We start from the raw sequence: 16,341 nt of genomic DNA, 5'->3' as shown, positions 1-16,341 counted from the left end.
ACAGTGAATAAGCCACACATCTTTACACTAGTAATGATACAAGCACCACTTAATGCTACGAGTTCAAGAAATCATAGTAAACATACTGAAAACCCGTGAATCTAGATATTTTCCTACACTAGGTAAAGACATCATCAAATCAATAGCATAATCAAATTGTCAAAGATGACACTTATCATGAAAGAAACATACCAACTCATCCTTATATTAGTTATTAGGAGGGCTTTCCTGTTGCCAATATCCACCATCTTCCACCTGCTCCAACTCAGGAGAAAACTGTTGTATGAAGTTGGTGAAAAGTTCCATCAACACACAAAATATAAAACATAGAAGAAAAAAATAACTTTGCCCTTTGGAGGAAAGTGCAAATGACAATTTTGCATGCTTTAAATCCGACTCTCATACACAATCTCTACCATCCCTCTCTCTCATCCATCAAGTTCTAATATGGGAAGTTAATGAATTCTCTCTCTCTTTTCTCAGGATGAGGAAGGTGTCAACGTGCCAGGCCTCAGGATGGGTTTGAACCAGGTCTAATAGAATTTTTTTTTGCATTTGCTAGGCCCAAGCCAATCCCATTCACAGTCCAAAACAATAAGGTTGTACTAAGCAAGGTGAGGGGAAGGGAAAAAACAGAGTGAGAAAAATGGGAACGAATAAATAAAATGGCCTCATTTAGAAGAACTTTGAATCATTATTGGCTCCACAATTTGAGCGAAACCCATCCATCCACTTGGTGTCTAGGTCTGAACATGATACAAAAAGAGCACTGAGAATGATACTATTTTCCAGCTTTTGGTGCTTAGTTAATTCAATTATCATAAAAATTTGGATTTCTTTATTCAACATGCACAACAAGTCAAATGTTCCATAACATGTCCCATTTGAGGCAATGGTAGCAATCACAAGCAATAGGATGCAAAATCACATGCAATTGTTTCTAAAAAGCTTATACCCATATAAGATTATGAGATGTTGAATATCGCACAATTTTCTCCTCCTCCTTCAAACTAGAGAGATGTCGACTCTAACATTTCCCAAATCGATTCCTATACCGATCGAAGATGTGTAGCAGCTCTAAAAAGAAATCACAGGTTTCTGAAAATCTATTCAAGAGAAAAATCAGTTTTTATATTAATCTGAGATTCCTTCTGCTATTTTAATATAGTGGGGGGGGGATCATGTTGGAGCAGAGATACGAGGGAGATTAGGGCATGGATTGGAACAAATATTACAAATATGCCCTTGCATCTTTAGTTTAGATTCTTCATACTTTTTTACTTTTTTACATTTTTTTCTTTTTTATGTCCTTCCAACTTGTTTTTCATTTTGTATTTTTTGTCTAATTAAAGCTTAAAACCAACAATAGAATTTAGTTATGGCTCATTTCAAATTGCCTTTTTTTATTTTCTCTCTTTTTGAGAGAGCTTCATTAAAAGCCCACAAAATAAACAAAAGAAAACAACCCACCTATACAATTGAAAAACATATGAGAGATTAGCGGGATTAACTGGCTTTACATAAGAAGCCCAACTCAAAAAAATACATTTAATTTCCCTAATGACCACATCCTATTCTGAAAACATCTCCTATATGAAAGCAATCTCCACAAAGCTTTCCCCACTTTTCCCACCCGTTCTGAATGCCATGACCACAGAAGGTCCACAACAGAATTCAGCTTTGCCTAATCTTGTATGGAGAGCATTGAGAAAGTAGTCCCACATCTTTCAAGCAAACATGGAATGAATGAAGAGTTGGGTCACCAAAAGCAACCCCAATCATACAAAGAGTTGGGTCACCAAAAGCAACCCCAATCATATAAGCCCAATCATATTAACAGTTCAAATCAATTGAAATGGCCCAAGCATGTCAAAGGTCTGCATCACCGGAAACCAGCAAATCATATGAAGGGTTTGGATCAACCGGGTAGGGTTTATTAACAATTTGGATCATTGAATATAGGCTAGCCAAATGAACAATTAGTCAAGAAAAGTAACCACGCTCCACACTTAACTATAAAAGATCGAAATATTATATGTCATGATTGCTTCACTAACAATTTTTGTCCTTACCACATCCAATGAGGGCTAGTAATAATCAACGGAATTGATTGGTGAACACAAGCCTCAACATATATTGGTTCAGATCATTAAAATGGCCTCAATCAGATGAAGGGTTTAGATCACAAACAATGCCACAATGATATAAAGGGTTCCGATCACTTACAATTGGCCCAATCAAATGCCCAACCATAAATGAACGATTTGAATTGCTTGGAATGGCCCAACCATATCAAATATTCGTAATTGTAATTCTGTTTCGGTGGCAGTCTCAACTTTCATGCTGAAGGCACTACGACAATTAAAACTAGTTTGAATCAACTATTGAACCAATTTTCGACAGAGCATATAAACTTCACGGGTACAGCATCTGTTGAGATTGTTAAAATATTGGTAGTTGAGAATCACAACAACAAATTCTAGGACCCTGCTGAAAGCTTTTCAAACTAATCCTACAGCACTGAATTTCTTCATAAAGTAAAAAACATCTATACTACAACCATAATACGAGCATATTTAATAAAAGAAAGAAATAGCAAATCTGTAGCAGTTAACTCATCTGTTGAGATTGTTAAAATATTGGTAGTTGAGAATCACAACAACAAATTCTAGGACCCTGCTGAAAGCTTTTCAAACTAATCCTACAGCACTGAATTTCTTCATAAAGTAAAAAACATCTATACTACAACCATAATACGAGCATATTTAATAAAAGAAAGAAATAGCAAATCTGTTAACTGTTTCCAATTGGGGTTCAGCCCATTTATAGGCTTGTGCTGATTTTTCTGATGCCTGAAACAATATTGTGAATTAAACTGATATTCCGATATTGGAACCAGCAGTTCAGAAAACCAACCAGTGAAATTATAACACTTGCCCCATATTCCGATATTGGAATTTCTTGTTGAGCACGTAGTAAATGTGCTTTCTCCATGTTAACCACTACGGGGTATATGGCAGAAATCGGGACTGCAGGGAAGAATATATTTGATATATGAACAAATAAAGAGAGAAACAATTATGAAGAGTACATCCATACGAGGACAATGAGGTATATAAAAACTTTAAATTCAAGATGAGAAAGAAAGGCTTTAAAACTAAGAACAAATTTGCACTCAATCATCCATGCCAAATAAATGATGGATAACTCTTTGTGGTCCATTGATCAAAGGTTAGGATAGCACACCCCCATCAGCTATGGGGCTTATCAGATAAACAGATTGGATTAACAAACCATGGCCCCACATGTAGGGAATCCTGCCCCTCCACAATGTATGTTCACTAATGAGCAGTGTCCTATCATTCTTCCTAAAAATAGTAAATAGATTCTTGATATGGCACATCAATCCTTCTAATCCCCCTACAATTACATTTAAGCCAATTAATACTGTAAAAACTGAAAGTAGATCACCCACTAAAAGAGATCTAACATGCCATAAATATCAACATTCTTTCAAGAAAAATTCTGCATTGGACTATCTCTTAGTACTGCACCAAGAATCAAACTCACTGGAAAAGGAACATATTAAAAAAGCAGATTCTTGATATGGCACATCAATCCTTCTAATCCCCCTACAATTACATTTAAGCCAATTAATACTGTAAAAACTGAAAGTAGATCACCCACTAAAAGAGATCTAACATGCCATAAATATCAACATTCTTTCAAGAAAAACTCTGCATTGCACCCTTACTATTAGAACTAGACATCCTTCAAGTTAATTGGCAAAAAACAAAAAAAAAAAAAGAAGACATCATTATGATGTGAAATAACCAACAAACCATTGGATTCCTTAGTTTCAAAAGTAATATTTTTCTAAGCTCCCTTCAAAGTTAAGCTCTATGTAAAGTTTCAACATCTAAAAACTTCTCGCTCTCTTCATTTTCTAAGCTCTTTTAAGTCTTTTCTTTTCCTCTTTTTTTGTACTCTTTCTTCCCGTTCTAAATTTGTTATAGCAACAATGATAAACACCACACTTGTAAATTTGAAATTTTCTTTTGTTTTATAACGACATGGTGTCCCCGCTCCTTTAAGGCGAGACTATTCCCTGCGAAAGCACATAATCACCGAACTCGTGTTTTAGGGAAGGAAACCCACAACCAAAGCCGTACTCCCAAACTCATGACGGGTAATCCACAAGGAGGGGAACCAAACTTGGAGTAAGCAATTTTTATACAAGGTAATATCGTCTACCCATATGAGGACTTTGATACTAGCAAGGTTTTAACTAATTTGATCTAAATTTACTCATAGAATTCTAGAGTTTAACATTTAATCCACTATTGATAGATACCACAATCCTCTTACTCGACTTCTAAATTTTCCCCCCTAGCCACTTTGACAATAGAAAGTATAGATTGGAATATAAGGATCAAAGGCTTTGATGTATTGATTTTATTTTAGCATAGATCGTCCTTTTGGTATTCTTCTTATCAATTTATTTCTTAATCATTAAAATTTTCCTAGTGTTTGATTCTGGCGCAGAATCCTTTTGAAGATAATGCATAAAATTTGTCTATTTTAAATGATGCCCCAGTATTTTCAGCTAAAAAAAGATTTTGTTATGAGTGACTTCCTAATCCAAGCCTAACTTCATCTTCGGGTAAGAGTCTGACTGTTCTTATTTGTCTTGATCCTAATTAAAGATCGACGGTTATTACTTTGATTCCACGACTAATGAACCCTTGTGTAAAGTGGTGTGAGATTTTGCCTATTGAAGTTAGTCCAATAAAAAGTAAGTCATGTGCACATTCATGGGACCTTACCTGAAAATGATCACGGGGAAGGAGTAAAGTGATAAGAGGCAGCAAGGCAGGATTTCTACTTCGAATAGGGGATGCAGATGGACTTTTTGGTCGAACAAACAACTTATAGGCAATCAGAGTCGGTCAACCAACACCCAATGATAAGCCCCTTCGGGGGTTTGGGCTAGCCTGGCCCCTAATAGATCCACTTTGAAGAAAAAATAGATCTATATATTGAAGTTCGGGCCGAAGGCTTTGACTGGAAACGCCATGCCGTTTATGTAATTATGTTGGTCTAGAAGTAGCTCCCATGCTTCGGGAGTCGCCACTGCAAAATACAACGACCTAATCAAGAGAGCTAAAAGCCAGGGCCGCCCGGAGTGCGCTATAGTGCGCCTTACTAGATTGGGGCTCCGTTTTTCAGCAGATATGATGTCCCCCTATTACTGCAAGCATGTAACGGAACTCACTAAAAGGAAAGGAGAGACAAACAAAGCAATGCCCACAATGGAGTCAATCCGTTATTCATCAACAAATGAAACTCTCATTCAGTCGTTACGCATCACTAGCTTACCCCTATAAGGTTGGGATGAAGCTTGAAAGGAATGGATGGGCATAGGCTAAATAGTGAACGCAAAATTGAGGGTTTCAAGAGTCTCCAGATGTGAGGATTAAAATTTTAAAATAAATAAATAAAATAAAAAATAAAAAACTTCCCCTATTACACCACGTGCATCGAGTAATCCACAGGGAGGGGAATCAAACTCCTGTCCGTGGGGAGCAAACCCACGACCAAAGTCATTCGCCCAAACTCATGATGGGTAATCCACGGGAAAGGGAATCGAACTCGTGTCTGTGGCGAGCAAACCCACGACCAAAGCCATTCTCCCGAACTCGTGTCTGTGGGGAGCAAACGCACGACCAAAGTCGTTCTCTCGAACTCGTGACCGGTAACCCATGGAAAGGGGAAACGAACTCGTGTCTGTGGGGAGCAAACCCAAGACCAAAGCCATTCACCCAAACTCATGACGGATTTTGGGAATTTTTTATTATTATTATTATTATTTTGAAAGACATGGTGTCCCTACCCCTTTAAGGTGAGACCATTCCCTATAGATGCAAGCAATCGCCCGCCAACCACGTGCGTCGGAAAATCCACGGGGAGGAAATCGAACTCAGTCGTTAAGCGTCACGAGCATACGCTTATAGGGGCAGGATCAGGCTTGAAGGAATGAACAGGCATAGGCTTAATAGAGAACACTGAAATTGAAGGATGAAATTTCAAAAATATCCAAATGTGAGGATTAAAAACAAAAACTTTCCCTGATACATAGACCATGAAGAACAGGGCAACGAGTTGAATCGGACCAAGTTAGGGCTGCAGGGCAAACCCGACTCGACTCGGTTTTGACATAGACCTAACCCAAACTCGACCCAACTCAGTACCAAGTCCAGCATACCTGACCAGATTTGAGTCCGGGTTTAGCCTGGACTTATCCAGACTAAGTCCGACTCGGTCACAGGTACCGAGTCGAGTCAGCATGAAGTTGGGTCGAGTGTAGCGGGTCTCCAGACGTGGGGATTATAATAAAGTCGTTCGCCCAAACTCATAATAAGTAATCCACAGGGAGGGGAAACAAACTCGTGTCTGTGGGGAGCAAACCCACGACTAAAGTCGTTCGCCCAAACTCATAATAAGTAATCCACAGGGAGGGGAAACAAACTCGTGTCTGTGGGGAGCAAACCCACGACCAAAGTCGTTCGCCCCAACTCGTGATAGGTAATCCACGGGGAGGGGAATCACACTCGTGTCTATGGAGAGCAAACCCACAACCAAAGCCATTCACCCAAACTCGTGACGGGTTTTGGTAAGGTTTTTTTTTTTTTAATAACGACAGGGTGTCCCCGTCCATTTAAGGCGAGACCATTCCTTGTAGATGCATGCAATCACCCGCAAACCACGTGCATTGGCAAATCCACGGGGAGGGAGTTGAACCCAGTCGTTAAGCGGCATGAGCATATGCCTATAGGAGCAGGATCAAGCTTGAAAGGAATGGACAGGCGTAAGTCGGACCAAGTTAGGGCTGACCCGACTCAACCCGACGAGAAGCCCCTTCGGGGATTCCCTGATACACAACGTGTAGAATAGAGCAACGAGTCGAATCGGACCAAGTTAGGGCTGACCCGACTCCACACAATTTTGAAATAGACCTGATCCGAACTCGACCCAACTCGGTAAGCAAGTCCAGCATGCCTGACCCGATCAGAGTCCAGGTCTAGCCTGGACTAATCCAGACTGAGTCCGACCCGGTCACAGGTACCAAGTCGACTCGAGTCGGCACCGAGTCGGGTCGGGTGTGGCGGGTCTCCAGATGTGGGGATTAGAAAAAGAAAAACCTTCCCAATTACACCACGTACATTGAGTAATCCACAAGGAGGGGAATTGAACTCGTGTCTGTGGGGAGCAAACCCACGACTAAAGTCGTTCGCCCAAACTCATAACAGTAATCCACGGGGAGGGGAATCAAACTCATGTCTGTGAGGAGCAAACCCACAACCAAAGTCGTTCGCCCCAACTCGTGATAGCTAATCCACGGGGAAGGGAATCACACTCGTGTCTATGGGGAGCAAACCCATGACCAAAGCTATTCACCCAAACTCATGACGGGTTTTGGGAAGGTTTTTTTTATATATATAACAATAGGGTGTCCCCGTTCCTTTTGAAAAGTGAAACCCCACATCTTTCGAAGATCTAAGTAAAATGAGAAAAAATGATTGGGGTAGGCTCATCCTTGATTATGTATTTGACTATCCTTCTATTGGAGGTGAATGATATTCAACATTTAGTGAAGTTGTGTATTGAGTCCAGGTCTGTCCTGGACTAATCCAAACTGAGTCCGACCCGATCACAGGTACCAAGACGACTCGAGTCAGGTCGGGTGTGGTGGGTCTCCAGATGTGGGGATTATAAATAAATAAATAAATAAACCTTACCCAATTACACCACGTACATCGAGTAATCCACAGCGAGGGGAATCGAACTCGTGTTTGTGGGGAGCAAACCCACGACCAAAGTCGTTCGCTCAAACTCATAACAGGTAATCCACGGGGAGGGGAATCAAACTCATGTCTGTGGGGAGCAAACCCATGACCAAAGCCATTCACCCAAACTCGTGACAGGTTTTGGGAAGGTTTTTTTTTTTTAATTATATAACAACAGGGTGTCCCCGTCCCCGTTCCTTTTGGGAAGTGAAACCTCACATCTTTCGAAGATCTAAGTAAAATGAGAAAAAATGATTGGGGTAGGCTCATCCTTGATTATGTATTTGACTATCCTTCTGTTGGAGATGAATGAAATTCAACATTTGGTGAAGTTGTGTATTGTGTGCTTAGGGTGTAATTAGTTATATGTGTAAACTGTCAAACCCTACTAAGATCAAGATCAAGAAGTTAATCTGTATATGGAGTTTCATTTATTGATAAAAGGTTTCCAACAACAAATTTAAGGCATTTAGTTTTCACCTACTAGGAAATCTTGCTCGAAAAGCATTTTTAGTTTAGATTCTTCATACTTTTTTCTTTTTTTTGTACATTTCTTTATTTATGTCCTTCCTATTTGTTTTTCGTTTTGTATTTTTTGTCTAGGTAAAACCTAAAACCGACAAAAGAATTTAGCTATGGCTCATTTCAAATTGCCTTCTTTTTTCTTTTTCTTTTTGAGAGAGCTTCATTAAAATGCCCACGAAATGCGCAAAAGAAAACAACCCACCTACACAATTGCAAAACAAGTAGCCAACCGACTTGAAATTGGCCGAGTTGTTCAAACAAGTATGATTTTTACAACTAGTCATACACATATGGGTGGATCATTGGAAAGTAGCCCTCCATATTAAGGATTCGGACAATTGAGTACTGGCTAAGTTACCCCTATTTCAACTTGAAATAAACTCAACCATATGCAAAGTTTGGTCTTAAAAGTCGGCCAAATCGTTCAAACAAATAGGATTTTTAGAACAAGTCATACACATAAAGGCCTTCCCATTAGACATATGAATGGTTTGGATCACTGAAGAGTATCCCTCCGACTAGAAATCAGTCGAGTCATTCAAACAAGCATGACTTCTAGAACTAGTCATACACATACGGGCCTACTTGAACAGATCACTGGAAAGCAGTCCTCCATATTAAGGATTCGGACAAATAAGTAGAGGCCCGATTATCCCTTTCGACTTGAAATTTACTTAGCCATATGCAAAGTTTGGTCTTAATAGTCGGGCAAGTCGTTCAAACAAATAGAATTTTTAAAACTAGTCTTACACATACGAGCCTTCCCCACAGACATATGAATGGTGTGGATCAATAAAAAGTAGCCCTCCAACTTGAAATCAGCCAATTCATTGAAACAAGTATGATTTTTAGAATTAGTCACACACATACAGGCCTAGTCCCCCCTCTCATAGATGGTTTGGATCACTGAAAAGTAGTACTCCATAGAAAGGATACAGGCAATTGAGTACAGGCCTAGTTATCCCTTTTTGAATTGAAATAAACTCTTCGGTCATGAGAAAAGTTTGGTCTTAAAAACGATCGAATCATTCAAAACTATAATTTTTAAACTGGTCATTCACATACGGGTCTTTCCCCAAACAAATGAGAATTATTTGGATCACTATATGGTAGCCCTCCGATATGAAACAAGCTGAGGCATTCAAATAAGTATAATTTTTAGAAGTAGTCATACACATACGTGCCTTCCTCCCAAAAATATGAATGGTTTGGAACACTGAAGAGTAGCCATCCGATTTGAAACTTGCCGACTTGTTCAAACGAGTATGATTTTTAAAACTATTTATACACATATGGGAGGATCACTGGAAAGTAGCACTCCATATCAAGTATTTGAACAATTAAGTACAGGCTGGGTTATCCCTTTTTCGACTTGAAATAAACTTAGCCATATGCAAAGTTTGGTCTTAAAAGTCGGCGGAGTCGTTCAAATGAATATGATTTTCAGAACTAGTCATACATACACATACGGGCCTCCCTCCCAAACATATGAATGGTTTGGATAACTGAAAAGTAGCCATTCGACTTGAAATTAGTCGAGTTGTCCAAACAAGTATGATTTTTAGAACTAGTCATACACATATGGGTGGATCACTAGAAAGTAGCCCTCCACATTAAGGATTTGCACAATTGAGTGCAGGCCGGGTTACCCATTTTTCGACTTGAAATAAACTTAGTCCATATGCAAAGTTTGGTCTTAAAAGTCAGCCGAGTCGTTCAAATAAATAGGATTTTTAGAACTAGTCATACGCGCGCCGTCCATCCGTTTTGCCAAATCATTTTAGGGCATGAGCCCAAAAATGAAGAAGATTCAAATCTCAAGCGGACCATACTACAGGAAACAGTGGTGATTGAACACTTTAGCATTAAAAATTTCCTACGACCCACCATAAGTTAATTCTTTTTCCACCATTTGACTTTTTCAAAAAATGTTATATTCCCTTATTAAAATGGAAATGAGAAAGGCAAACAGTTTCATGTGCCATCCTATGCTTCCCCAGTAAGTATGGATGTTTTATTGACGTAAACTGGCTACGTTCCCTAATTACCCTCAATATAAATAGGCATTTAAATTACACATCCATTAGATGATCCTGGCCATTTGATCAGTGGCCTTCAAAGAAACTATAGCAAACAAAATTATAAATGACAAAACTAAGAGTGAAAAAAGGAAGAAACTTGATGGATAAAAATGTCCACTATTTATGATTTGTTAGACATAAGTTGTTAAGATTTTTGAAACTAACTGAAATAAAAGTTTTTGAAAAAAAAAACTATATTTATGCCTAATTAACTCAAGAATTCTCATTTAGATATTATCAAGTTTTTTAAAAGAAAAATATATAAATCCTACGGTTACTTCGATCATTATCATCGATAAGTTGAAGTGTGTCGATGTTGATCCTTACAACTAAAAAGTATCTTCCCAATCTAATCCAAATGGAGGAGAATGATGAAAACCACATTTTAGCTCAGAGTAGGGCTAAGAAGACTCATATGAGCTGTCCGGGATAGACCCTATATGTGGAATGTGCGATGTGAAGGAAGGAGGCAGAGAAGATACTCTCTCTCTTTCATAAGGTGATGCCAAGGGGGCTTACAACGTCCAAGGCTATCTCTACCCTCTCCCTTTTGTATATAATAAATTTCTAAAGACATAATTAGGGTTGCAAGGGAAAACACTAGTTATGGTGCTTTGATAATGCCCCATTACATCTAAAGTTTGTGATCTCGCCTTAAACATTTACCCGAATTGATCAAATTTCTTCACTCATCATGATTACTATCCTTAGCCAATAACCACTTATTTCTAAGGCATGGATCATTGGATCTTAACCATTACATGCTTATCAAACTCAATTTAAAATAAATGTATGGTTAGAACAAAAAGTTAATGGTTGAAAAACCTCAATTAACCAATAAAAAACTTTTGAAGCATTGTCCAAGGCTATCTCTACCCTCTCCCTTTTGGATATAATTTATTTCTAAAGATATAATTAGGGTTGCAAGGGAAAACACTAGTTATGGTGCTTTGATAATGCCTCATTACATCTAAAGTTTGTGATCTCGCCTTAAACATTTACCCGAATTGATCAAATTTCTTCACTCATCATGATTACTATCCTTAGCCAATAACGTTAGCAAGTTGTGTAGGTCCCACCATGATGTGTGGGCTATATCCACACCGTCCACCCATTTTTCGAGATCATTTTAGAGCATGGGCCAAAAAATCAGGTAGATCTAAAGCTCAAGTGGACCCCACCATAGAAAGCAGCCGGGATTAAATACCTGCCATTGAAAACTTCTTTGGGGCCACATAAGTTTTGGATCCGCCTCATTTTTAGGTCCATGCCATAAAATAAGGTTACAAAATAGATGAACGGTTTGGATATAACACGTGTTATTCTCAATAGTTTCAAATGATGGTGGGTATATCCATTCAATGTACCACCATATTACAAACATAGCATGGAATTAAGCTTATCCCTTGGTACCAAGCGACAATCCCCGCCATATGTAATAATTACGTTTTTTTTATCCCATCCAACCTAATCCTTCCCAATACCATGCGCCAAACACCCCCTTGGATGATGGAAGACTCATCATCATCCAACCATATTAACAATTTGATTCGGTTAATACGAGCCAAGTCATATGATGTTTAGATGATTAAAATGAGCTTAGTCATATGAACAATTTCATCATTCAAAATGGATTGAGTCATGCAAACAATTCGGATCACTAGAAAGTCACCCAATCATATGAATGTTGTGGATCACTAAAATCTAGCCCTCCATACTAACAATTTGAACCATTGGGACAAATCATATGAACCGTTCGAGTCACAAAAAATACGCCCAACCATCTATATGGGTTGAATCACAGGAAATTGGCCCAACCATAATAACAACCTATCTAAACACAAGTATGGACATATAGTTGACCTGATCATACAAACAACTCCGATAACCGAAGATTGGCCAAATATATGAACAATTGGAACAATTATTGTGGCCCCAATCATAAGAATGGTTTGGATCATTAAAATAGCTCATTTATATGAATCGTTCAGCCATTTAAAAATGGCTTGAATCATACGAACAATTTGGATAACTAAAAAATAGTCACAATCATATGAATCGTATGAATCATTGAAGACTAGCCCTCTAAATTATTGATTTGGATCATTGAGTATGGGACTAGTCATATGAATTGTCTGCAACACTGAAAAATAGCCCTCCATATTAACGATTTGCATCACTGATTACCGGCCTAATAATATCAATTGTTTGGATCATTCAAGATGAGCTCACCCAAACATAATAGTTTCAAATGTAGAAAACAGGCCAATTCATCTACATGGCACGGATCAATAAAAATAGGCTAATCTATGTGGTCAGGTTGGATCACTACAAATTCACCCAACTATATTCACACCTTGGATTGTTAAATACATGTGTGCGTCGTAGATGATTTGCACAATCATATGAACAGCTTAAACAATGGACGACTAGCCCAACCACATTTAAGATTTGGATCGAATTAGTACGGACCTAGTAATAAGAGTGTTTGGATCATCAAAAAGAGGATAGTCGTATTAGCAGTTTGATCATAGAAAATGGGCTTAGTCACACTAATAATTAGGATCACTAGATATAGTCCCCCAATCATATGAATGGTGGTGTGGATCACCAAAAACTAGCTCTTCACATTATCACTAAGTATGGGCCTAGTCATATGAATGGTTCAGATCACTAACAATGAGCTCATCCAAACAAAACAGTTTAGAATTCATAAAATGGGTCAATTCAATTCAACAGCATGAATCATTAAAAATAGGCCTAACAATGGGAATAGGTTGAGTGTATGATTGGCCCAATTTACATATGCCTATAGATGATGGAAGACACGCCCAACCATATTAACGATTTCGACCACTTAATACGAACCTGCTCATATGAATGTTTTGATAATTAAAATGAGAGGGCATAGTCATATGAATGTTTTGATAATTAAAATGAGCTGATTCATATGAACAGTCTGATCGTAGAAAAATGGGTCAAGTCATACGAACAATTAGGATCACTAGAAAGTCCCCAAATCATATGAATGGTATGGATCACTGAAAACTAGCCCTCCACATTACGATTTGAATCATTTATTACGGGCCTTGTCATATCAATGGTTTGGATAATTAATATGGGCCCATACAAACAAAACAATTTAGTATTCAGTAAATGGGACAAGTCATATGAACTATTTGGATCACTAAAAATAGGCTCAACCATGTGTACAGGTTGAATCACTGAAAATTAGCCCAACCATAATAATGATTTGGATCAGTACACATGGGTCTAGGCATATAACTGGCAATCAGATGATCAATCATCAACATCCTAACGTTCCACACAACACAAAACATTGGACAACCAATCACTGCAAATCACTGATATGTAAAGTTAGCCTACTCTTATTGTTCAGAATATTCAGATGGCATCAAACATTAAATGGAAACAACACTGAATAACTGTGACAAAACAAAATTTTGATTCAAAGCAGCAAAGAAATGTAAGATCCACGTACCTATGCAGCACTAATTTTATTAAGTCAAGAAACAGTCTTCTAAGTCAACCTCATCACCCAAGTTCATCTTAGATGTGCACACCTATAAAGAGAATCCACGAATAAATAGCAGTTAGCCTATGATGAAAGTAAACTGTCCACCATAACCAAGAAAGCAAGAGAATAGTAAAATGGGATTTGCAAACTCCACAGACATATATACCAACCCATCTACCCACTTCCTCATGTGCCAATGTAGCACATGTAAAGATCCAAACCATCCATTCGGCATACGACTGTCAACCAGCTTTGGGTCGAGTACGGGGATACCCATACACATTCCTGCTAATGGGTAATGCCCCCATACCCAGACCCCTATTGTCAGGCCCAAAATGGGCACCTATACCATACCCATTGTAGGGTACTAGGTACCCATTAGAATATCACATACCCATTTATGATTTGAAATTTTTCAAAAACAAAAAGAAATCACACCATTAATTTAAAAGCTTAGATTTTAAAGCATAAAAATAAAATATAAAAAAAACATGTGTTTTTAGAATCTAACCGCAATAAGGCAAACAACTAACCAAACTCGATTAGGTTTGCTTATCCCACACACTTCCACATAGGTTTTATTAGAATCTAACCATAGTTTGAAATTTAACCAAACTCAATTAGGTCGAACAGATCTGCTTATCCCACAAGCACTTCCACACATGACCACGCATCCTAACTTGGACCATTTGTGAGACATCCAAGCTGTGCATATTGTCAGAGATCCAAGTTGTGCATATTGTCAGAGATCCAAGATGTGCATCATAGGGTTCCACATTTAGATGACATTTCCCAAAAGGCCTGCAAACTCGTCGTTAGACAGTAAATGCACAAAAACAGACGGTTTAGAAAAATTCTAATGGGTGATTCTCAGCATGTGTATGCACTCGAGAAGTATGATTGCCACCAACTGATTGGTTGGGATTAGCCGATAATGTTCACTTTTTGACACATGCTTATATGTGTTGGAATATTAAGTGAGTAAGGTCATTTTTGTAAATATGATATTAGTAGGGCTTATTTGAAAATATTGTATAAAGTGGGCCGTTATGATGTAATAAAGGAAAAAAACCTACATATATTTAATAAGATAATCGAGAGATCCCACATTCTCTCTCTTTCTTCAAACCCTCTCTCACATTTTTCTCCCATCTCTCTCGCATTCCTCCCTTTTGGTTCTTTCATTCTTCATACCTAACTAAAACAGCTAATGGGCATTATTACAACTTACACTATTGGAGTTAATGTAGGATTACTGAAACAGCTAATGCAATACCTAACTAAATCACCCATCAATTTTGATATATTGATAAGATTCCTCAGTCTCAAAAAGGAACCAGGACTTGAGATACCATTTTAGCGGACAGATGACAGAGGATATAAACACCATGGAGCGTTATAGCAATAGTCTAGGGACATTCTTAAGAAGAGATCAGGGCTCATGGCATCATAGTTACCAAAATGAGTCATGTTGTTTTGGATTCAAACAAAGAAGCAGATGTTCTTGTGAAGATGGTGGTGATAGATTAGTAGTTGGGAATTGCACTCCCCTTTTGTTGTTCGTCTTGTATTCTCTTATCTCAAATTTTTCTTTCCTTTCTTCAATAAAGTTTTTATTGATGCGAATAATAAAGTTTCTACATAGGAATCAGTGGTGATTGACCGTTAATGGGCCACAAAAGTTTTGGATTAAGGCGATATTTATTTTCCCCTTCACCTAGGCTTATGTGACCTTATCAACAGATTGGATGGCAAATAAACACCACAGAAACATTAAGGTGCACCCCGAGAAGTTTTTAATGGTAGGACATTCGGTCACACCTAAGATTTGAATTATTTTTTATAATTTAAAAAAAAAAAATTTGATAATGTCCTACAATGATTTTTGTTTTTTTTTTTTTTTTTTTTTTTTTTTAAGATTGAGAATGTGGATATATAAAACACATATATTAAAGTGGGTCCCATGGTAACGGTGAGGACGTGATCACGTGACCGTGGGGGCATATTAGGCATAAGCATAAAAGCATGTTTGTAATCTTCGATCATCTTTTTTCAATATGAAGTGTAAATATTTCTTAATCATGCGATCCATCAGAGATGCTCATAACTCCATCGTTTGATGTCAGATTGGGTCAATTTTTAGTCATCTGAAAGGTCCTTTAGTGCTCTTTCATACCGGACTAGAATCATCGTATTTCGAGACCATTTTGGGCATCCATAAGTGGGATCACCGTTATCGGTCCTGAATTTTTCCGTCATCTCCTTGTCCTATAGTAACCCTCATAACTCTCTCTTCAGAGGTAGAATTCAGAATATTGTGAGGTCGTTAGAATGGTAACTTGACAAGCTT

The 16,341-nt window shown here is 38.0% G+C and overlaps 1 long non-coding RNA gene across 1 annotated transcript; it reads right to left on the bottom strand.

Annotated features, from left to right (window-relative positions):
- Positions 1-1,458: 1,458 nt before the first annotated feature.
- LOC131257458 (uncharacterized) lies at positions 1,459-3,232 on the bottom strand. The gene is made up of 2 exons (XR_009177419.1): positions 2,917-3,232; positions 1,459-1,724 (listed from the first exon to the last, which is right to left on the bottom strand). It is a non-coding gene; the product is annotated as an uncharacterized LOC131257458 (long non-coding RNA).
- Between the last annotated feature and the right edge of the window lie 13,109 nt (positions 3,233-16,341).

Source organism: Magnolia sinica, chromosome 10, assembly GCF_029962835.1.
Source record: "Magnolia sinica isolate HGM2019 chromosome 10, MsV1, whole genome shotgun sequence".
Taxonomy (NCBI): domain Eukaryota; kingdom Viridiplantae; phylum Streptophyta; class Magnoliopsida; order Magnoliales; family Magnoliaceae; genus Magnolia; species Magnolia sinica.
Note: the sequence above shows the minus strand (reverse complement) of the source record. Positions and strands in the feature narration are given on the sequence as shown.